General features: G+C 43.4%; 1 protein-coding gene across 3 annotated transcripts in view; it reads right to left on the bottom strand.

Moving 5' to 3' along the window:
• The window catches only part of ETV6 (ETS variant transcription factor 6), a 143,429-nt gene that overhangs the window by 33,816 nt on the left and 84,998 nt on the right, over nucleotides 1-24,615 (bottom strand). The gene's annotated exons all lie outside the window — the stretch shown is intronic.

Here is a 24,615-nt window from a genome sequence, read left to right as displayed (position 1 = left end):
CCTCAGCATCCTGAAAAAAGCTTCTAGGACATCATTTGATTCCAGGCTTCCACTATGAAACGGGATTTTCCTCCAACTGCTCCTTCTGAGGTGCAGAGCAGGAAGGAGGCAAAGTCCTTGGCCCCATCCATCCTCAGTGTGTATCTTCCATAGAAAAGAGGTGTGCTCTCTCTTCATGCCCCTTGTAAAGTCATCAGTCAAGAATAATGAAAAGTAATCAGATGCAAGAAAGCTACGGCCATACTTCCCTCTGGGCAGCTGGGGTCTGTAAAGAAGGGCTGCTTCACACAGCCTCTGTAACAGTGTGTCTGGAAGCGGTTATCACTGTGGGTATGGTTGAGAAAGGTGTACTCAGATTGGCCCACCCCTCCTGCAGATGCTATTCCCACACTGAAGAGGAAAGTAAGCGCTGAGGCTGCGGCACCGTTAGCACTGCTTTAGCTTGTGTTTCCTGTACAGCAATAAACTATTACCAATGTAACTCTGTCCATATAAGGCCGGTATGCCATTTCACAGTAAAATAACAGGTATGTTTAGTTTGGGCACAGATTTTCCAGGGCTCCGAGGAGAATCTGGCACTCACTTTCTCCCAGCCAGCTCACACAGCATACACAGCCTAGACTACTGTGTTTACTCACAGGGGCCCAACCAAGTTACCATGAAAGTCAAAGACCTTTTGCCTGCTACCTTTATTGGGCCCAGGCAGAGAGTCTTGGGAGGTGTGACAATTCAATCTGTTTTACAGACAAATTTAAAATAGCTTCCTTCCCCTGGAGAGAAGTCAGCACAGGGAAGAGCTGTTTATACCCCAGTAGAGAGATTATCTCCAATCCACTGGGAGATAAAAGCTTTCTTTCCTTTTCCCTCTCGTGAGGTGACTCATTGTTTGACTTGCTACAATGTGTTGCGTAGAAATGAAAGCTTCATACTGCGCATAGGAACATAAAATTTGCCGTATCTGATCAGATCTCTGGTACACAGCCTCTGGCAGGAGCTAATACCTTATGCTTCAGAGGAAGACGAACCTCCCTTCCTCATATTGCACCTGGCTGATTGTATGCCGCACATGGGAAGAAATTTCCTTCCTGGCACACCATTCTCCGAGATCTGATTACCCTCCTCCTACCAGGCACTAAAAGAAACTTGTACTGCTCTGTTTTGGTTTGGTTTTTACTCCTTTAACAGATAGGCAACTCTTTTTTCTGTTTGAGCAAGAGGTCACATGCAGTGAATTGCATTCTGCTGCTATGCCAGATTCCCAGACAGCGGCTTTGGAAAGTCCCAGAGCCACAGCTGCATACAGAACTGAATCTCAGTCGGAAAAGGAATTGAGATTGAGCCTGAGAAAGGGTCAGAGCTGACCTAAGGAAGGGACGTCTGCATGGCAGCAGCGAGAATTTCCATTGGCTTTCAACTGCCCCTGTAGCACTGTATTATGTGCCACACAGAAACAAGCAGCAGCATTTATTTATTTATTTATGAAGAACTGAAATTCTCTTCCACCTATTGAATCAGGGTCTGATTACTGGGGTCAGAGTTTTCTGTAAGGCCTTTCTTTTTGAAGGGACTGGGGTGAGGTGTAGATCTGCTCAGAGACATGCGAACCATCATCTAAAATGCCAGTGAGGTTCATCTTCTGCTAAATACAGGGTTATTCCTGCAGAAAACACACTCCAGACTCCAGGTTGCTCCTGGGAAGCATGCACATTTACTGCAGCTAAAAGAGAAAGAAGTCAGACTTGATGCAGCCAGACCACAACTTCTGAAAAGGTTTAAAAGACCATCTGAAGAGTGCTTGAAATATTCATGCATGGTTTCTTTTGCCTCCTCCTTTGCCATGCCATGCAAGTAATAAAATTGCCCAAAGGAGCACTGTCATGTGGAATCTAACTGGACTTCTGATGCACACTTCACAAGATGAGGCACAAAACAAAACAAAACATCACTGGGAAAATCAGGCAGTCACAGACAGAGCTATATGATAACTTCACATGATGTGCTTGCTTCCTTATAGATAACAACATAATAAATAAATCACTCCCTGTACAAACATAGATCAACGTTCCCACGTGCTGGTAACAGTGTATTTTTGCCTTCCATTCAACTGATACAAAAGTACTATGTCTAGAGAGAGGTTTAGATTGATCAGTGCTAGACCCAGAACAGCCAAATAAGCTACACAGCTGGCGAGAAGACACGTGGTGCTGTGCTGGCAACTCTGAAACAGACTCAACGCGTCACCCTGCAGATCAGGTCTCTGCTTGGTTTCAGCAGCATCTCCGAAGCTTGTGAAAAAAGCCCCATAGTAGTATGGCCTAGGACCACTTGGCTTCTCGTTACTGAGAATCAGCAAGCAGCCTTTCTAATTCGGTTTGGCTATCGCTAAAATGAGTGGGTGGACGCGCCACATCTCTCCACCCATGGGGTGATACCATAATTAAATACTTGCATTGTGTTTGGAAGACATAAAGTGCATAAAATACGTTAGCTGCTTTTCCCTAGATGGATTGCCTCTTCTCTCATTTCCCTCCCTCCCTGCCCTGCTGCTTTCCTGGGAAGTTAGCTCCTCCAAAACCCCCTCTTAATTTGCCTGCCTCCACTGCATGTCCATTTGCTTTGTGAGGCTGAACCAGTTCAGTCGCAGGAGGCTTTTCTGGGGGTGCAGACCTGTGTTGCTGAAAGTGCTTCAGAAACCACCATTCAAAAAATAATTCTTGCATGTGCAGCACAGCATTTACTAAACTTGTATCCCATCTTCTTTGCCCTTTCTTAAAAAGAAGCAGTTGGTTTTGTGAAAACAAGGGCATGAGAGGGTTGGCTTTGCAGCTGAAGGGATTTTACAGCACAGCATATGTAGCTATCAGTAGGTCCTGAAAATGCTTTCCTATACTCTCCATGAAAGAAAAACTAATCCTGCTTATACAATTTTTCTTTTTGGGATGCTGTTTCTTATTTTTCTCCTCTCCATCTTCTCTTTTATTGTTGTGCCCACGGTGGAGGAAAATGGGCTCTTTTTATCTCCAGTTTTATTCTCTGTGAAAGCTAACAGCATTGTCTTCAACTAACAAAGATATTTACGAAGCAGAATAAAGTGAGAAAAATGAGTGCTGTGTTACAAAATGAGGATAGAGTTTTGCCTGCTGAACTGACTGCTGAAATCAGTGGGACGGCTTTGCTGCTTTCAGTAGGTGTGGATCAGACACAGGGGATGCTGCCTTTGTCCCAGTCTGCCCTCTCGATGGCCAGCGTCACCGTGGACTTCAGAGGGTGAATTTTGACCTGGGAGTCGGACCTGGCTCCGCTCCCATCTGTGCCCTTGCTCCGCTGGCCGAAATATGGCATGTGTTCCCAACGCTCCCTATCTGTGAAGTGTAAAAATAAACAACAAAAACTTCTTGAGCTGAATAGCTGAAAGCAGGTTAGACAAAGCCATGTAAACCATCAGAATCAAGCTCTGCAAGATCCCAGAATATTCTTTAGTCTGTCTTCTGTCAGCTTCCAAGCACCACCTCCAGCAGAGTAAAATACAATAATTTATAGACACGTTTATAATCTGACAGCTTCATATGCATTAAACAGGGAGCAAAATTCATGCTCACCTTTCTAATGCCGCAGGCTGGCACACTGGTGTCTTAATAGATTATCTACTTCTGTTGCTTATTCCTCACCTGAAGTCCTGTTTCTAACACCTGTTACACTAGCTACCGTATAAATGGTGAGAGCGATCAATGCTCATGCTCCAGGGCACAAGCTGATAACCATCTGGACTGCAGAAGAAATCCACTCTCTGTTCCTTTCTATTCTTGCCAAACAAAAACAAGTACAACGAAGAGGGGCTGACGGGGTAATTTATACCTTGAAGTAGCCAGTAAACTTGTTTAGATATGTTTAAGCACTTCCACACATAGATGCAGGCATGCAGGCATGCATGCAACAGAATGTATCGGTTTGTGGAAGAGGAGTTTAAGCTAATGGTCTCTAGAGTTCATTCCTTTTGACAGTGAACCCCTCAGGAAACTTAAGCATGGTCAGGCTTTGAGGTTGGAAAAAAAGTGCTCTGCTCACCTAGTATAACCTTCTGCACATAAAACTACACAGCCAGTAATATTTGCATCTGACCACAAACTTCTGGTGGGGATACAACTTTGTTTTTTGAAGAGATGTAGCCAACTTTGAATCTTGCAAAGCACTTGTATCCAGTATTTCTTTCTTTGCTTTAGAAGACAGGGTGTGCATTTTACAGTATGAGTTGCTATGTATGGTATATGTAATAGATACATCTAAAATGTGAAGTATACTGTAGGCTGTTTTCACCTTGACTCATTTTGGAACAATCCGAAGACACAAATCCAGTGCAAAGTTTGATGTACACTACCACTGAGAGCTGCTGTTCCGTTTTAGTTTCGATATGAGGATGCAGCCACACGACAGCATGCATGATGGAACCAGCATTCACAGTAAGTTTCGTCTAACTTTTTGTTCCACTTCGGCCGGGCAGTCCATCCTTATGCCTGGCTGCCTGGCAGGCAGGATGATGAGGCGAGAAGGGGGTAAAGACCTCTCATTTATCCCTGCTTTCTGTAGGGCAGACAGAATTGTTCTCACTCCCACGCCAAAAACTACTTAGCGCAGTTGGGCAAACAGCAAAGGGGCCAGTGCATGCAAATCAGCAGCTGGTTTCCAAACACCCAGGGAGAGATGCATCATCACTGGCGGCATCAGGCAGGACAGCTCTGACTATAGGACAGTACTTGAGCCTTTACTGGGAAAACAATGCTGGAGAGGTTCAGAAGACTTGAATGTCTGTTACCAACTAGCTCTTTAGGAACTGAAGCTTTCTTTTTTGTTATTAATTAACAAAAGTCTTCCATGTTACTCATAAAGCATAATATGTGGTTCTGCATATGATGGTGTATGTCAAGCAGGAGAGGGGTATGAGGTTGTGTTTTTCTCCTCATTTCTGTGTAAAGGCAACATGGTCTGGAGGAAAAACATAGGATTTGATTCAAATCCTTCTCCCAGGCTCTGCCAGAGCAACTTTTTGAAAGTCCCCTCCTTCTGTCTCACTTCTTCATTTGGAAAGCTAGACTACCAAAATGCAAAGAGGTGTCATAAGGCTTGGCCAGTTAACATACGAAATGCTTCAAAAGTGCAAAATGCTGCACAGCTGCTTCAAACAGCTATGGTTCAATACTCCTGCGGTGCTGTCTGCTGTTCTCTGGTTCCCTGTTCGGAGGCACTGATTGCTGCTGCAGACCAGGGGCCCTGGTCTGATATCACTCTCGAACCTGACAGCACAAACCACAACGTGCTGCTCTCCGAGAAGGGCTGCAGCGCTGAGCTCAACAACAGTGTGCCGACAACACTGAAGGGGGTTTCAAATTAAAGCCTAAGCTGGGTGCTGAGGTCCTCCTGGGGCACGGATTTTATGCTATCTCTGCTGGAGCTGCTGCACCAATCTCTTCCCGCAAGTGCCTTCCTCATAGCTAGCAGCGTTGGCAGGCTCCCACCCACAGGGCACTCAGCAGCTCTTCAGGACTACCTCTGCTATGCAAGGTAAAGGCAGGAAGATTAAGGACCTTGCTTTCTCAGGAAGTCTTTCTAATCCTTCGAGGAGGGGAATGGGTGACAGAGAGCTGTGGTGTGCCTAGCTGTTCCCATGCAGCTTTTCCCAAAGTGCTCAGCTATTCCCAAGTGCTTTCTGGGACTGCTCTTGGGTTGGCATAGGTGTGGAAGATGCAGCCCTACCACAGGATAAACCCTGTATCGCTGGTGGTTGGTGCACTTGCTGTTATGAGTCGGGGACAGAGGTCTGGTGTGCAGGTATGTGCCTGACCACTTGCTCTTTCCAGCAGGTGACACTTGACCCAAGTAGTGGAGAAGCAATGGCCACTCATTGCTGCTGGCCCGCAGGGATTGCCTCATCCTACAGTAGGGAGCTGGCTCTGCAGTTTCGAGGCCCAGAGATAAGCAAAGGTAGAAAAAGAGGAAAAGGTTAATCCTGGCTAATCCTCAGAGAGAATTATTTGGGAGGTGAGCACAAACTGGTACAAGGGAAATGGATGGCAGCAGATGAAAATGTGCCTTTACAGGTCTTGTTAAGGAAAAAATGATTAGATAGGGAACAGAGGAGTCATGTGATGGGCAGGAAGAGAGACCTGAGTGAGGCTTGCATGTGCTTCAGAAAGGTCTGAAACTGCCTATAATCAGAATGACAAGGCTTTGGGAAGCTTCCTACACTGCTGGGAACAGAGGGCGAGACAGCTTTTTCAGTAGTAATCTGAAATAAAAGGCATAGGCTCATGTCTCCTGCTGTCCTGTTGAACAGGGTATTAGAGGTAGAGCACGAGTACAGGTAATGCTCTGTGCACCGTGTCTGCTCTCGGGCCTCTGTGTATGCAGATGACCACAGAAACAAACCTAGTAAAGCACTGGACCAGGTTTCTGCCGTGCTGACTTTGCTAACGTGGTGCCCTGTGACCCAGCCCTTCTCTTCTCACTGTCTGTACAGAGACCCTGGAAAGTTGACACACCCGAATCCCTTAGGTCTACAGGGTCATAAAATAAATAAAATTGCTTTTCTAATGCAGCCTTTGGAAAGCCCATAAGAAACATATTGATTGGAAAATGCTTGATTAGAATGATCAGGCTCTAAGCTCTCATACAGGGAAATAAATCTTTTCAATTTCCCACACCCAGTGCCAAGCTCAGCTTCCTGGAAGCAACTATGGCCCTTTCTGGAACTGAGGTGAAAATCCCATGTTCCATCACCTCCCCTGACCTGCTGACATTACACATGGTTTGCATTTGCTGATCAAATGCACAAGCAGGATTCTAAATTAGCTTGCTGGGCTGAGATAGCTCGCTGATTAATGATGCCAGATGAAGTCACTGGTACAAAACCCCCACAAAATCTGAAGTCTGTGTAAGCGGGAAAGGAGGGAGGAAAGGCCACACTCTTCAGAATTCAATATGAAGAACATAGTCTTTCTCACTCTATAGCCAAACCCTTTTCTTTGCAGATACAGGTTAGTAAATGAAGTAACTCTCTTACACAAAATTACTCAGTTATGTGTAAGACCCCCTGTCCCATCAACAGTCAGAAAAGTCCCTGAACACTGCAGACCAATTCCTGAAGTCCTCAGAGTTGTACCTGATGTCAGAATAAAGCCCCAAGTGCAACCTCAGTCATTTAACGTGGTCAGTTGTGCTGCATTTCTTGTAACTGAAATCAGTATTTGACCCATAGCAGAGGCCTCTCTCCTTTCTGTTTCCACCTGCATCATCTGGAATTAGCTTGCAGAAAAAGCAGCTCTTAGGATGTGGACCTCTTTCCTCTGTAAGCTGCCCCGTTTTGGGATCAGTCACAGAAAATGTTATAATGCTGAAACAGTCTACCTGCTGCTCACAGGCAGTTTGCAGCCTGAAAAGAGAATTCACTTAGGATGGGGCAAACCAGTCTAGATAAATGGTGCTGGTATGCGTGCTGAAGTGGCCAGGGTTTGAAGTTCTGGAAGAGAAAAGCTACCAGCCAAAGAAGCGAGCAACCACAGAGGTGATGAAAAGACCAGCCTGTTTTCTAGGCACTCATTCCATGAGCCATGTCCAAGAGCTTTCAAGAACTGCACAGAACGGCTCCAGTTTCCTTTCATGTTGTTTGCAAAACCTTCCTAGAAGCCTGACAAGAGCTCTCCTTCCAGGGCAGGGTGAAGGCTGGCTTTTTGCATCTGGGCACCACATTCAGAGAAGGCCAGAGCGTAACAGCGAGTCAGTGAGCCGCGGACAGCACAATGCTGTTCGACTGACTACAGCCGTTCAGCCGCCACTGCGGTTGCTGCACTCAGGAAAGAACTTGCTTGGGTCCAAGACAACGCCTCGCTTTGCTGATCTTGTGCCCATGGGCAGAGAGGGCAGGTGACCATGCAATTCCTACCAGAGTGGCTTGTGCAACACAAGCAGCTGGCAGGGGGATGGGGAACGGGGAAACGTTGGTTTGGATCTGCTCCAGTTCTAGTCTTAATCCACTCCTGACTCCTTCTCAACCAATTTTTGGCTGTTTTCCATGGAGCAGACATTGCTTTCCTAGTCCTCCCTTCCAAAAGGAGCTGAAAGAAATGTCTTCTGTTGCTTTTTTCCTTGTATGTGCAAAAACTATATCCTAAACAAAACTAGCTGAGCCCTGACAATGGCACGGGTTAGCTAGCTCAAAAGACCACACTGCCAGAAGCAACCAATTTTGCAAGTAGAAGTCAGGGAGATTATAAAAACTTTGATTTTCTTCTCAGCAACTCTTTATTGTTTCAAACCAATTTATCTTAATCCAGGTCAAAATTCAGGTCTAACAAACATTCTTTACAGTTTTCCTGTACTGGATACGGCCACTGCTGATACTACTATTAGTAATACATGCACATTTACACTACGTAGTGCCTTTCAACTGCGGACAGATTAGATTGTTATACCTGTTTTATAGATGTGAAGCACAAAGTCATTGGACACCTGCCCGTACACTGATTCTGTTACAGGAGGGATCGAATCCAGGAACTATATTCTGCTCCTCTTTACAACTGGACAAATGCAGAGCATCTTTATGTCTTTAACACTTACTTTTCCTTCCCACTTCTTGTGTCGCTCACTTGGTGCATCCTGGCAACAGTAATTTTAAGGTAAGAAAACCCACAAAACTGTATTAGAATGAACTGTCATACATGCTGGTTTTTTCTTTTAACACAGTATGGCCTTGATACCTGGCTGGGGTGTCAGAGATTTGTAAGTAATTAGAAATAAATTGATCTTGGTAGTCTTGACCTACATATGGTTTTACTTATGTCTTTTGCCCGCTGCCTAATTGCTCTGCAGTGGAAAGAAGTGCTGAGATTATTACCACACTTAGAGTATGTGGCGGTAATGCTGGTGATGGGTCAGGTACCTGATCAACACACCAGAAAGATGTGAAAAACTGAAGAAAGAGTTGCTAGTTGCAATGAATGTAGCTGCTGAAATTAAGATGGTTCTTTCAGCAATTTATCACTTTAACCTATCATAAGCTAGGTCACCTCAATCTTCCAGTGACTGCAAACTTAAGAGGTGATTCTACCATTTCGGAGGAGAGAGGTCAGCAAGTCCTTTTTGTACAGCTGAATCAAGTGGAAAGTTTTGAAATCTCAGTTTCATATGCCAACAAAACACCACCACCAACATAACAAGACATTGTAATCCTCCTGTATTAAGTCGCTGCTTTCTTCTCACAAGGAGATTTTGTTCTCAGAGGCTCACATCCTGAAGAAGTTGGGTCCCTTTCCCTTGAGGAATTTTGGCTGGGACTTTGTTTCCTAACTCAACTGCGATTGTGAGAGCTGGGGAGGGGAGAGCGTGTACACAAAGAGCATGTTTTCCAGGCTGTTTCCAGGGAACATGAGGCCAGCTCCACTACAGAACAGTCCACGCCGTGACAGCAAGATGTCATCTGTTGGCTTCCTTTGCACTGGGGCTCCAAGCCTTGCGAGCTGCAGCTGTACTTGTGCTGCTACTGTAAAAGCAGATTTTGGCAGCGCAGCCAGAACCATGGCTTATTTTGCCTATAACCATTAAGCAAATGAATGTAGAGAAAATTTTACCACCAGCATGTGGTAAAAGCGTATCATAGAATCATGCTTCTACTCTAACTGATTTCATTTTTTGACGCTGTCTCTTGCTTATGCAGACATTCTCCTTTAGACTCCTAATCCAGGAGGGATATAAAAGCCTGCTTCATTCCACCAGTATATGAGTTCTTATGTGCTTTATGCAAAGATCTGCCTTCAGGTGACATTAAATACTAAATAACTGGGGGAAATGGTACAAATTACAGCCCTGGAGACTGCACACCGTACTTGGTTCTGAACGACATCTCGGGCTTTCGAGGTAAAAGCCTGCTCTTAGCATGCTGCAGACATTTCCTGCTCCCAAGATGCTGCAAACCAGAGTTCTGACATGGTTAAAAACTCCCAATTTAACTTCATTTCTTGATGGCTCCTTAATGAACCAAATCCCTACAGCTCTTACAAAATGTCAGTCATTTCTCCAAGAAGACACTGCTGTCCTAGAGAAAGGTCAAGTGCTTAAAACAACAGCTCTAGATGCTAGGGGTCCTTTTCCACATCCAGGGGGACAAGGAGGCCACCGAGATGGACTGCAAACTGCACTACAACACACCACCCATACAGAAGTTAAGTGCATTGCATTTGCATGGAGCCCTTTATCTCTACACTTCCAGTGCAACTCATGCACAGAAAAGCTTCTTGTACTAAGGTACTTGTGCTTGAAATACATTGATAATGAGAACAAATTAAGTGTGTGCTCTTTGATTATCAGATGATAAATTATCATGATTATCTTTGCTGCAGCTTGAGAATTGCTTCCTCTCCAGGGTTTAACTCCTGCTTGCTCTGAAGCTAGTCAGCACACCCACTAACTTCTCATATTAGGCCTCCCAAAAAACTGGCTTCCACTTATTATTGCTGTGCAAGTCTTATGAAGTTACGGCATTATTTCTATTTGGGGCCACTCGAACATATTGCCCAAGGAATCAGAAATCAACTTTATTAATTGGAACAGCAGGCAAGATCCTGTTTGGGAGCTTGTCAGATTGCAGCTAAGATGCTGTGCTGTGTGTCTCCAAGACATGTGCATGCTGCAGTCAGAGGCACAGCTGGGGTCATCCCTAGGGTGCCCTCTGAATGAGCTCCCCGAGATGCCAACCACAACAGCTTGAGCATATGCTGCATGTTCAGCACAGCCTGCCTGACGCCATGGTAGATAGTTCATGCTGAGGTCTGTGGGTACTATGACTTTGGCAAATTCTTGGGCAGCTGTGATACCAACTCACCTCTGACTGCAGCACAGATACACATTTGTGTCAGCTATGGCTTCCTCTCTGTGACAGCCTCAGATCTCAGAAATACACACTTTTAGTTTCTACCCTCTGGCTTCACAGGTGTCTTGGAGTCCTGTGCTTGAGGGACATATCCCTCCTCCTGAACAGGGTATAGTGGAACCCCTTTTCTGCTATTCTGTCTGGTATGAAGGAGCCAGAACAAAGATGATAATTTCTATCTCAGCGCTGGGATGTCAAACCACCTCCTTTCAGGCCACAGCTCGGAAAATATCTAGTGTTCAGTGGCAGTGCTGACTTAGTATTGTTTTCCGGCCACCCCTTCACTGTGCCAGTGCAATTGGTGGAGGAGCTATGCTGTGATCTCGATGAGAGAGATAATCTGTATTTAAGTATACACGTACATTGTTTTCTGCCAGATCAGCTTTCTGACCTGATTAAGAGTACAATTGCACTAACAGTTAGGTCAACACAACTGGCAGGGAGGTGGCAAATTGCAAAAAGAGTAACAGCTGGATGTGGTGACAGAGAAGGGAGGAAATGCTTCAGCTAGTATTGCTATAGAACGTGTCATGTCACTGAAAAATGCATGGGCTCACTGTATTACTTGAGTTTAATCTTGATGATGTCACTGAGAAAGGCTTGCTTCCAGGGCTGGAAAAATTATTGCAATGTCAATAGAGGCAAATAATTCACCTACGCATTTTCAGTAGAGGATCAAGCTTTGAATGAAAAGGAAAACAAATGGATGAGATAATTCACAAAGAGGTTCTGTCTCATCCTGTTTTTCAGGTTTCTTGCAAAGGTAAAGGTGCTGTGAGAGAGACTCCATACCTAGTAAGGATGAGTAACTGATACCATCACAGATTCACAATTCTTAATACTCTGTAAACCTACTGTGCTAGTACAGACACCTAGTGACCTCAACATTGGTGAAGCTATCTTGTGCTGTCCTCCTTTTCCCCCTTCCTTTCCCACAGGAAGAATGGCCATCCCTGCGCTTGCTATCACCAACAAATTACTGCAGATGTGCCAGGGAAAAAAGGACCTCTGTCTCATGAGAGGCGCATCGTGTGCTGCAGCTGGGAGCCCCAGAGTTGAGGTGGGATCGGCTGTGGAGCTGTGACAGCGGGGAGGGGTGAGAAAGTTACCCCTCTCAGTCCCGCTAACAGTGCCTCCTCTTCTGAAGAGGTGAGGGGTAGCAACCTTATTTTTCTTCATTTAAGTATTGTGAAAAAGAATAAAAAGATATCACCCGTCAGAAATATTTAGTAACATCTAATGGCTTCTTTACATGGCTGACAGTGGTGCCAGGTAGTATAAAACATTGAATAAGGAAGAGTCTGTTACAATGTAAAGAGACAGGAGAGGGAAGGGATCGAATGCACAAGCAAAGTGAACAGCATCATGGCGTGCATACAATGCCGCTTCCCCTGGGAACCTACTGAAACTGCTGGAATCCCCATACACTCTTTACTAAGAGGATACTGTGAAAATGTAGTTGAAATACTTTTTTCATCCACTTGTCTAATTAAAATTTTCATAGTAGTGCTCCCCCATATTTTGGCAAATTTCAGCCAGCTCTGTGAACGACACTTGTCAAATTACATACCTCTTGCAGAAATCCAGATTTATAGGTGTATCTGTTCACACACCACTTCTATTCACAAAAACTCAGACAATCACAATCACGTTGAAGTCAGGAAACCAACAGAGGTGTCCGTAAAGTAATAATTTCTCTTCTATTCTTCCAATGCTTCAAGACTTGCTTGGTTTACAAAGTCCAAACCAGTTTAGCTTCATTCTTTTGTATCATAACTTCCAAATCACCTCAAGTTTCTGCTCTCCTGGGGAGACTGATTCACAACCAACTTGCACAAGATGGAACATCTTTTTAAAAATCCATCGTTTGGACCTACTGGTCATGTGCCTGGACGTGTCTGAACTTGGCCACCCCTAATGTGGTATCTTCTGTCATACTAAGAAACACTTGTCGGGATATCTTCTCTCTGGTTTAGCCGACTGTATCACAAATTAAGTACCCATGAAAGCTGTTTTTGCCAACTGTACCAGCAATAGGAATTTTGGGAAATGCTGTTCAGTATTAGATCAGAGGAAGGGAAGTTTCTTGGCAACTAGAGCACAGGAGTCAAATCCAGATTGCAACCAGACTGGAGAGCTTTATAAGCCTCTCAAGCTGTGGATCAAAGTGTGCATGTGTATGAGAGGGAGAGGGCAGGGAGTGGGGCGAGTAGAAAGACAGACTTGAGAAGTAAGAAGGTAGGAAGCAACACGCACATTAGGGAAGGATAGTGAACTATGTTTTAGAGGAAGAATACCTTCTAACCTCACTTTTCAGGTTGCTCTGACTTTTCCCTTCATGCCTGTTTTTGTAACTCCTACATTACAGAAATTACTAAGCTAATAGATACACTTTGTCAGTGCAAAGCAGGTTGATGCCCCAGGTCTTTCCTTTCTTCTTAACAAGCTACAAGTGGAAAACTACTTTTCTGAAATTCTTTGCTTATTAACGTGATTTTGATTTTTTCACATGACTGGGGTCAACTGGCTTAGCACTGACAGCATGGTACAGAAATGCAGACATGGGCACATTGTCAATTTGAGGAAGGGGGAGAGAAGTCTTCTTCAGCAATTTCACACAAAATGACATTAGGGAATGCAAAGTGCCAAAAATTTTCCCATGAAGCCCTGAAAAAATCTGCAGACTCTAGATGTCTCACACCACTCTGGCAGATAAACAACATAGAGCATATGGACTCAAATACTGTATGTTCATGAAAACACAGTCCTCCGTGTTTGACACCATGCAGAGTTTCTGAGGCTTGAATACAATTTCAGAAAAGATTTACGCCCTTGTTGTTCAGGGGTTTGGATAACCAAACAATGGAAATTCAGAAAAAGGTTTATTTGTGGGTTGGTTTATTCCTTAATAAATTATAGCATTTCTTTCTTATACCTTCCTCTGAAGTAGCTGGAATGGGCAACTGTTAGGTCTGTCCCATTCAATATTGTCTCTTCCCTGCTCTGACCAAATTGGTTAATCTAGGTCCTGAAACACTACTTCACTTGAAGATTAATTCTCAAAACAAAACATTGTGATTAATTTTTAACAAGATGTGGTGTTGATGCCTCATTTTGAACTTTTTCTATATTTCCTCTTCCCCCCACTACCCTTGAGGTGTGCACACAGTATGAAGAGGAGACTTCTCTTGTCAACCCAACCTCACCCTTATTCATCTAGTGCTGTCACAGTCACGCTTTTGCAACTCTGCTGACGGAATCAGGTAGGAGGAGGAGGAGGCTGATTCGGCAAGAGGAGTCTTTTGTTTGCACGTAAATACCTTGTTGTTATCAGAAAGAAAACATGGAGTGAGCAGCGTGCATTAAACAAAAAAAATGACAGCACTATTATTCTGTTTTTCCCCCTTCTCTCCCAGAACTATAAGTGAGCCTCTGTGTGTAAGAGAAGGGCTGGCATACAGAACAAGTGTCTCTTCACTGCCTCCCCTTCATCGCTAAACGGCATCCTTGCAGCAATGGTAGCAACTGCTAACCTGGAGAAATGATACTGGGAAATAGGTTGTTCTCAGCAAGGGGCATTAAAACCTCCATATAGGAACTAACTTTGAAGAAAAAAGATTTTTAAAAGCTGACAACAAAGAAGAGATCTAGAAGAATGGGTTGAGACACACATTAGTAAGGCCAAATAGTCCAAGACAGTGCACACTGAGATTCTTCTGCGTATCTGGACATATTGCCGTCTCTTCAGTTTTGTGTCCAGAGAAGAGATTTTCACGGCAGAGGGCAAATCACCAGAGAACTTAGCCTAAAGCTGCACACAACGTATCAGAATTTCTTAAGACATGGTTCCATTTCTGTTGGTTTTGTTTTTGCCAAAGATACATACATGAACACAGGCCCCAGACTGTACCGTTCACAGAGGCAGGTACAGTGGTCACCGCAAGTGGGACAGAGGGAGCACAGCTTCTCTGCATCAAACTTTCTAGTTCTCTCTGTAGTTCAGTTCACTGACAGTTTTGAAGGCCCGAGTTGATTTTGTTGCACAGCCTGCATCTCCATGCAACAAAAAGGACCTTCAAGGCTCAGAGCTTTTGTTGGGTACTGAGGAATGCCTCTCTCTGCAGCTTCCCACTGGCTGGTTGGTCCTACAGCCCTGCACCCTGCCAGCTCCAATGCACATGTTTCTGCCAACTCTATTAACGTCTGTTAAATCCTGTTCTTCCACCCAGGACATTCTCTCTCTCACTGTGGGGACAAGGAGAGAAAGACAAAATGCTTGGGTTCCTATTTTTGCATGCTGCCTTGCTTTAACATGCAGAAAGATCACACTGTTTTTTCAGTCTTTGCCCTCTTGTTTAAGTAATGCTACTCACACGGTTATCTTTTAAGCCTGGGAAGCAGTGGCTTGAATAAAGCTGCATTAACACGCTGGATGCACCCTCAGGGTGTGCACCCAATCCAGAGTGTAACACTCCAGCCAACCCATTCATTTGACTGTATCCTCTTGGCTGCCTCCAGACAATTCGCCAACAGTAAAACCCCAGCTATGAAAAATCCTCATGAACACGTCATATTGACCATGAACTTATTCCACCCAGCTGAATGTTCAACGAGTGACCAGTTAATGTCTGCTCAAGGTTTTGGAAACACTGGCTTTCAATCCTGAAAAGCATGTCTGCATCTCCTGTGGAAATCAGTGGCAATTTTGATAATTTAGCTGCAGTGCTAAAAATAGTACATAAGGCACCAAAAAGGGACAGAAAAGTTTCCCAGAACATCAGAAGTTTATGTTTCTGATTTTGAAAATAATGTCTTTCTTTTGTATTAATTATCAAAACACTTCATAAACCTTGACATGTTTTGCTATTTGGAAAACACTGTGTAAGATTAGATGCTGCCTTCCTGTGTTTCCATTCAGTTTGACCAACTGTGAGAGTGGACTTAATCATAAGAGAAAAGGAGAGCAGCACACCTGGACCTGGCAGGCTGAGTTGGGTTGAAGAGCAGGAAGTGTTTCTTCTTTCATTCCGTCTCCAGAATGGGAGGCAAAATGAAGGGACACCAGTGCCTCTGAAGAAATCTGGGACTATTTCTGTACCCCTGTCAAAGCCTAGCGGTTTCTTTGCTCTCTTGGTTTGCTAGAATCCATACAAAATTTTAAAAATGGTATTGGGATACCATCAGGGTGCTTGCCCTGTCCAGGATTCATTTAGCATCTCTGCCAACCTCTTAAAAAGACATAAAAGAGGAGACAATTTTTAATCTCCTTTCACAGTGAGGTTGCCAACATCACATGCTAAAGCTGCATCTCCTCAGGAAGAGGTAGATGAATATGTCCGTAGCTGCTATTTCCTAATTGGCAGGCATAATGGAGAAGCCTTTTGCTTGCCCTGATAAGGTCATTTGCATAGCTCTACCCAAGTGGCTTTGCATATATTTGTTCTCTTCTTTTTCCTTCTCTCTCCACTTCAGCAGTTCTCAGACATTTCTCCATGTGTCAGAGAAGCCCTAAGAAAACCTTATCTGTAGTTAATCCCGATATTCATTCTATTGTACACTTATTGATTTATTTTTATTTCTTGTAAAGAGCCGGTGTACATTTTGGTAACTCTCTTCTTACTTGCACAATGTTAAATAAAGAAAATTGTACTGTTAGTGCAAAAGGAAAGCTGCTTTCTCTATACAGGTTTCTTTCAAATTCAGTCCAAATGGCTGTGGGTTTTCTTTCTGCTTTTAAGCCTCCTAATTACGTTTGTTTAAATGAAACAATTTAAATTTGTTCAAAGTAAAAGCAATTCTAAACAAAAGTATAAGTGATATTCATATTTTTATTGTCAAAACTGAGATAAAAAATTGCAAAGCGACCCTCATAAATAGTGGAAAGGAAGATGAATACCAAAGTGCATCAACTGAAGTAATAAACAAGACACTGAGAGTTGTGCAGTTAACCCATATTCTTGTAAGCATTTACTTACACACAAGCAGTTCCAGTGATTTTAGTGCGATGTCTCACTTGGGTAACTGCCTTCCAAGGAAACAAAGGGCTGAAAATACTGTCCTTCTCTTAGCTGAGTTTTTTTTTTTTTTAAAAAAAATATGTATTTTTATCCTGGGAGGGTGTCTCTTTAATTCCAAATTCTTTCTTCTGGAAAGCACTACGCTGAAATTTTGACACATTCTTAAGTTCTCACTAAGAGCACAACCCCTCACCTTGTTTTTCATAGCAGCTTAAAAGTATCTCATATCTATAAATCAGTGGGCCTGATTCCCTGTTCGTACAGAAAGACAGAACACAGTTATTTCACTACAGCAGCTCTCACAATGAGGCCCTGGTCCATGTGAAAGGCCAGGAGGTGCTGTCCTAATAGAAATAAAATGATCTTCATAATCTAATAGGCCTGTATTATTATTTAATAGGCCTGTATTATTATTCTGCATAACTGCAGTGTCTCAGTTGCAATCATAAACTAGGACCCCAGTGTGCTTGGTAATGCACACAAACGGGAGAGAAACGGTATCTTTGTCTAGAGTTTCTTTAGATTGTAATCTCTGTGCAGAGCTATTCAGAGAATGTAGTTTATTGGTATTTTTCCCAAATTTCCAGTTCATGAAAGCTAAACAAAACAGAAATGAGTGGGGGTAACATCATAGAGTTTGCTATAGGAAGCAGCATCTTGGTCTCCACAGGCAGTGAAGGAAAAATAAAAATAAAAAAAATAAAATAAAAAAAAGAGTTCATGGCACATGGCACTCAGGAGACCAGTGAGCCCCTAACAAAGTTTGTTTGAATATAAAATAAAAAGGAAAAAAAGTGTAATATTTCAAGGTTGCCATTAATCCACTGCATTCAAGCTGCAACCACTTTTTGGTGCTTTGGTTTCACAACACTTACTGTAATGTCTACACTACAGACTTTTGGGTTAAGCCAGGTTTTGGGGTAAGCAAAATTTTGCATAATTGTTACAAGAATCAATTTGATAACCATTGCTAAAAGCTCTTTTTTCAACTTAGAATATTTTGGAATAAAAGTAAAAATTTTATAGTGTTGACCTCTTCTAAGAAGAATTTTGTTTCAGAGACAGCTGCTTTTATAGTATTAAAATTAATCTCAAGAAAGTTTACTGACAGATAAGCTCTATTAATGACTTCACTTCTGAAATTCACTATTTATATTTACTAATTAACAGTGCAAATTCTCAGTTTACTAAACTGCCAGTTGGATCATTTCTTGCAGCCTTGAGCTATTTCACTTTACTTCACTGAAAATATTTAATAGCCAATCTGTAGTGAACTCTGATTTTTCCAAGACTTTATTATGTTTACACAATATATTACAGATTTCCTAGTGTATTATTAAGTATTTTAAATTATTAAAACCAATTTTTTTTAAAAAAATAACAATATCACAATTTATCCTGGACTTTCCATAGCACACTTACTCAGTTTGTCCAAGCACATGGTGAGGTTTATGTATTACCTCCACAGCATGACCACCACAAACACATACCATACTATGCAGATCGCCCAACCAAACATCTTGGGGCCTAATGGGGTCTAACCCAAAGTGTACCACAGCCAATGGAAGAGTTTACTCTTGATTTGAGTGATTTTAACTGCAGGTCTTCTCATGAGTGCATTTTTAGCTTGATAGTATGTGCATCTGTTCAGCAACCTTTGCACTGTCTCAGTTAAACTTACCAATCCTCCAGCTCCAGCCTGCAAAGCACATATTGGTGGTCTGCAGAAAGCTGGCTCTCCTCCTCGTTTTTTCCATCTGCTAAATTACATTACAGACTGCTAAAAATATAATAAATACTTTCCTACTATTACTTTCCCACGTAAACAGCTGAGTTACTTGCCACAGGGATACTGAATATGAATGGAAGGGAAGGTAGGTCTGTGTGCTGCTGCAAAAGGAAGAAGCTTCTAGCAAGGAAGATACCGGTCAAGGGATGACAAAAACCCGAGTTCAGCTGCAGGCCTCCTATGTGATTTGGTACAAACCACTTCTGACCTAGCAAACCCACATGTACTGAATGCAGCCAGGAAGAAACTCTCACATGCTGCAAGACAATCATTCCATCCTAGCTGTAGTTAACAAAGCTGATGTGGTTATGGACAACCTGTGCGGTGCAAAACCAGTACTCATGCAGAGATGCCAGTGAGCAAACCAAGAGTCCCTGCAGACTTAAAGGCTTTCTCCTGCAATTATGCTCTCTACTGACTATAGGTTTATCCCCTTTCCTCTTTATCAGTATTTAGTAAAGTTATTCATGCAGTCCCCAGAGTCCCCACTTTGCTAGATGCTGCATTTGTTGATGCATATGCAAAGCTTGTGCAACTGAAGGATCAATGTATGCACAGGCAATGTTAATTCTGATATTTTCTCACCTTTACAACCTTAGTATCTGTAACACAGCGTATATATGTTGAGTGTAATTTTTTCCCTTGTTTTTAAAGTACCAGTAACGGGGAAAAATCCCTCTGGCATCATAATGAAACCTGCATGGGTCAGCAGCAGGGCTAGCACTTTTAGATCTAACCTACAGACCTTTGCCACTTTTTGCTAAAGGGGTAGCTGATAGCAGCAGGAATATACTGTCATTTGTTATAGGAACCAACTCTGGCAGGAGGGCATGAGGCACTGGATTCGTTTGCCAGCAGGTTGTGCCGCAGACGTATGTGACAGCAGAGGAAGGGCAAGACTAAGAAATGCATCCTCCTAGCTCGACTTTGTGTCCTTCTCTCTTCGCTTCTAATTGTGCCAGTGCGCAATGCCAGTCTCCTTGACCAGCCTCCTTGCGCCGTGCTCTTCCCGCTGCCCCCTGGGTTTGAGCTCTTCTCAATTTTGCCTGTGAACTCGCAGACTCCTCTCCCATCCACACAGGCCAGCAGAGGGGTATCCAGAGCACAGGAGAGACTACCTCTCTTCTTTCAAGTCTGTTCCAGATCTTAGGGCACTACACATTTTGAACGTTCGGTACCAAGGTATTGTTCTTTGTCCTGGCAAAGAAATTATCAGCCACAGCTGTTAAAAAGTGAAAAAGTTGTAAAATTATCAAACCCAAGTTCTTATCATGGGAAGTGTCTGGAAACCTGAAAAACAAGTGTTGCAACCATTCACCCCACAAAAAGAGCTTGTCATTTTTCCCGGATGCCTTCGATCCGTGGCAGGTTACACAACACAGGGGCTGATGGCTACATATAACCTTGACGCTGTTTCTTTGCCCCACCATGAGAACAAAAGCAGTGCCTCACTCCTATCTGCCCCATAGCTGAGAAACAGCACTTGCATTTTGGGGTCCCCTGTCAGCCAAGAAATGACAGCCAGCTGGCCAGTCTCACCAACCCAGTGACTGTCTGGCTGGGCCAGCTGGCCAGCCTGCACACATCTATGAGTCAAGTCCATTAATCAAACTGAAACAGTTACTGCTGTTTGAATGAAGGTTGTATTGAAATTCTGCCATACTGAAAACTAAAAGCTTAAAACATCTGCCTTTCCTAGTCTAGGGGGAGTGGAGCTAAAGAAGTTCCTTCAGGACTTCATAGTTCAATTTAATTTGATCTCAACTTGAATTTCTAAAATAAGGCAAACAGAAGAGCAATGAAGTAAGTGAAGTGCTTTCACGAGATTCAAGAGGCTGAGATCTGAAGAAAAACAGGAACATTCAGGTCAAAATGTCTGGAAGATTATTCTCTTTTCCATCTTTTGGTAAAAAATTGCCATGTGTTCCTGGCATAAATTGACATACAGAAGAATTACCTGTAAACAACAAACCCCCTTGTATCAGTAATATTTAGGCAAATGATCACAAATGGAGATGAGAATACTACCAAAAAGGAGGTTTAAGAAATGTTACCAGGAACTGGTAACTTTGTGTGGGGAATTGTAAAAATCATTGTATGGTGCAGATGAATACAGCAGACAGCATGGAAAGCTGAGGTATTGTAGCAGCAGAGGAAAAACTCTGAAGCGTTGAAAGGGACACTGTGGAGAACAGAGGGTAGTTTGGTGAGAGGGAAGCCAGAAGTATTGTTTATGGGGCAAGGACAACTCTGTGCTGACAGACTGACAACTCTAAAGTCCTACCTCCTCATATAGTTGGCCATCACTGATCTTGACAGAGGAGATGTCAGTGGGGGCAGAAAGAAGCACTAGCATCATGACATTATATAGGAGGAATCTGAGGCACTGTGAGGCTAAATGGCAAGAGTTGTGAAAGCATGTAGGTCATTTTCAGGTACCTTATTGGCCTCAGTATTCCCCAAGGTCCCACCTAACTGCATAGGCAATGCGATGACCATTGACATGTGCCTTTGCCTGAAGAGCTCTCTTGCATTAGGGTGTAAGTTTACCCCAGTAAGTTTTGTACTGTCAGCCTTGGACTGACTGAACCACTGTTGCACAGTCACAGGCCACAGTTCCTAGGTCACCAAGCTCCAGTCTTGTCAAGCCATAACCCTTGCCCAAAATGACAGGCCGTCTCTGCTGGAGTCTGGGGTGCCATTCGCAGTAACAGTTACTTGACAGTCAGACCATTCTTTTTGTACCATTGTAAGAGCAAATCCCAGCAAGCGATACAAAGTGGTTCTCCACAGACTGCCAGAGACAGCCACGGGCTCAAAAATGGTATGGCTGCAGGATCCTCCCTCTTCACGAAAGCAAATGGTAGGACGTATGCAAAATTATCAAAAGGTGGGGTTCTTCCATACAGGCTTTCTCTTCAACTGGTTGTGAGCCTCAGAGCCACGCCTGGTACCTGTCTTGCAACAGGACACTTCCTCAGAGCCTGAGAAATGCTGACCTAGCTGACCCATGAGGAATCCCCTGCAATAAAAATTAATCCACAGGTTCAAGGGACCTGGGTTCAACAACTGCAGTGCCCAGCCTTAGTAAAGACTTCATCAGTCAAAAGCAGTCGTGGGTTTTCCAGCAAGCGTTTCCCCTGTCCTATCGCCCCAGATCACTCAAGAAAGTGGTTGACTCTTCCTGCCGCCCAACCTCCTCCAGCAGAAAGCACCAGGTGACAACGCCTCCTCAGCTGCTGCGGTTTGCGGGCTCAAGCGTCTCTGTTATCTGCCCCCTGCAGCATCTTGTCTGACAGGAAGCTTCCCCAGAGTTTTCCATCACAGGAAATTTCCTGTGGGGAAGCACTTAGTAAGCAAACAAAGAGCTCCTTGGTACAAAAGAAGAGCATGCATACAGCTATAAGAAAAAAAACCAAACACTGAAGCAGCATGGGCAAGGGTGCTAAGTCACAGTGCCCAAACGCTGTGAAGGAGAACCATGCTACCTTGGAGGCTGGGGCTTAGAAATCACCAGGAGAGACCATTATGCAGAAGTTTGGCTCACAAAGCTTAAGTTCAAATGATACGGTCAGCTGCTATTTGACCTCTCTGAAGACAGTCAACAGCCTTAATGCTGCATTTAACACAGGGCTGCAGTGAGCACAGACCATAACCTCAAGCACCATTTCACTGTCCTTTTCTATGGCGCCTTCTCCAGGGAGGCCAAGGACTGGGTGCAGGCGAGGGCATCCAACTATCTTCACAGATGGCGTTGGGACTGCATTCTAGGATGTATTGCCAAGTGTCCATATCAAGCTCACTTTGCCATCATCTAATAATGGGTTTGACACCCCCTGTCCCACAATTTCCCCCTCGTGTAGGATCTAAGCATGCTCTGTACATACTGTTAGAAAAAATACATTTGTCTCCAGACTGCCAAGTTTCCCTTTTTAAAAAATTTGTGCTTCTGGTCTCTTTCTTTCTCTTATCTTTCTGTGCTTTGAACCACACTAATTTCCTCCTATTTCCAGTTGTCTCTCCCCTCATTTTCTGCTATAGTGTTTTATGTTAGCATCCCATATCCCTCCTCAGATTTTTTTACTCACTCCTGTCTCCAGAAGCAGCTCCCCTGCCTCCTGCAAGTGTCATCTCGGAGAGGTGAGAAAGAGATGCATGTTTGCTAGAGGCAAAAATAAAGATGACGACCCAAAAATAAAGGTCTTCCATGCTGAATATCTGGCAGTCAACACAAGTTTCTGGCATCAGGAAGATTTAATGCAACACATGGGATATGGCTCGCTTAAAGATTTGAACTTGCCTGGGAAGTACCCACCTGGAAGCCTCATGAAAAGTGCGGGGACAATACTGACATGGGAAAACCCTGCTGGAGAGTACAGGCTGACTAGCAATGTCTCATAAATCCTGCAAGATACCCGGCTACAGTGGTGTACAAAATGCAGGGATCAAGGACACATTTCATTGTTGGGCATACGGGACCAAGCCTGAAGAGGTCTCCTTCTAGCAGCATCAAACCTTGGGATACTCCCATGTACACCAAGTTACTCTATAAGGTGGGCATGAAGTATGGCAGTATGAGCAGAGATGACCTGTAATTCTGCACCATTCTTATTTGCTTGGTTTTTTGGTTATGAGAGTAATCATCTGCAAACCCACAATTTTGATTTAACATTTGCTCATGCAGTGGTTTTTTAAGTGCCTAGTTCAGGCTCTTCTCTTGAACTATATGACTGCAAAAGGCAGCGCTGACTGTTTTCCACCCTCTTCTAGTTAATTGCAGCTGTGGTAAAGGGACTTCTGCCAACAGACCCACAATGCTCTGCTCCGCAGGAAGTTCCCAAGATCTCTTCCTGCACAGGAAATTTCCTGTGGTCCAACAGACATTCCTCTTGGCTTTTATCACTCACATACATTTGTTTTGGCAAATATCTGTTCTTAAGAACAACAAGAAACTGACAGAGGAAAAGCAAACACTGCCACAAAAAAAAAAAAAAAAAGCGCAGTTATGGTTAGGGTAACATGCATGACCAAATTAGCCTCTGTCATACATGAAAATATATGCTACGGAAGCTGACTCGTGAGGTTTTCCACCTTAAACGTTATTCAGAAATAAAGCCTGTTTGATATACACAGACGTAATTTTTTAAGATTCCACACAGAAATTTTCTTTGCCTTTTAAAAACATTCTACTAATGCAGTTTCCTAGAAATGTGCTAGGCGGTGTGAAAGGAATTCTGACTCTTTCCTCTCTTCACAAATATCACGTAATTATGGCCCTAATTCTGATCTTACCTCATCATTATTAACATCAGCAAAGTTAACAGAAGGAAATGCTCAAAAAGAAATGCTTTGGTTAGATTTCAGCAGACACACCCTCTTGTAATGAAAGCCTCTCCAAATCCTAAATCATTGCTCATAAACACAAAAAAATTACAAAATTTTGGAAAGGGAAGAGATTTCAGTTTCAAGCTTCCAAATTCTTAAAGTTATGAAGCCCAGGAGACATCGGGTAAGATTTTCAGATGCACTTTCATGCTTCAAAATAAAGATAAGGGCCTAGAGGGGCTTCTAGAAGTGTCCAAGAGAGTAAGAGATCTAGATTGCTTATACACTCCTGAAAACCCCAAAAGGCACCTATTTGTGACCTTCACTCACATTAAAAAAAAAAAAAAAAAGTTGAAGAGCAAAAGATTCCGGTTGGAAAATCTTTTTCACCATGAGTATACACAAGCACTGGGACAGGCTGCCCAGAGACGTTGTGCAATCTACTTCCTTGGAGTTTTAAAAGACCCAACTTGATAAAGCACTGAGGCACCTTGTCTGGCCTCGTAGCTGACCCTGCTTTTAGCAGGAGGATGGAGTAGTGATCTCCTGAGGTCCCTTGTAAATTTAAT

The sequence above is a fragment of the Balearica regulorum genome, chromosome 1 (genome assembly GCF_011004875.1).
Source record: "Balearica regulorum gibbericeps isolate bBalReg1 chromosome 1, bBalReg1.pri, whole genome shotgun sequence".
NCBI classification, from domain to species: Eukaryota; Metazoa; Chordata; class Aves; order Gruiformes; family Gruidae; genus Balearica; species Balearica regulorum.
This window is presented reverse-complemented; position numbering and strand designations above follow the sequence as displayed.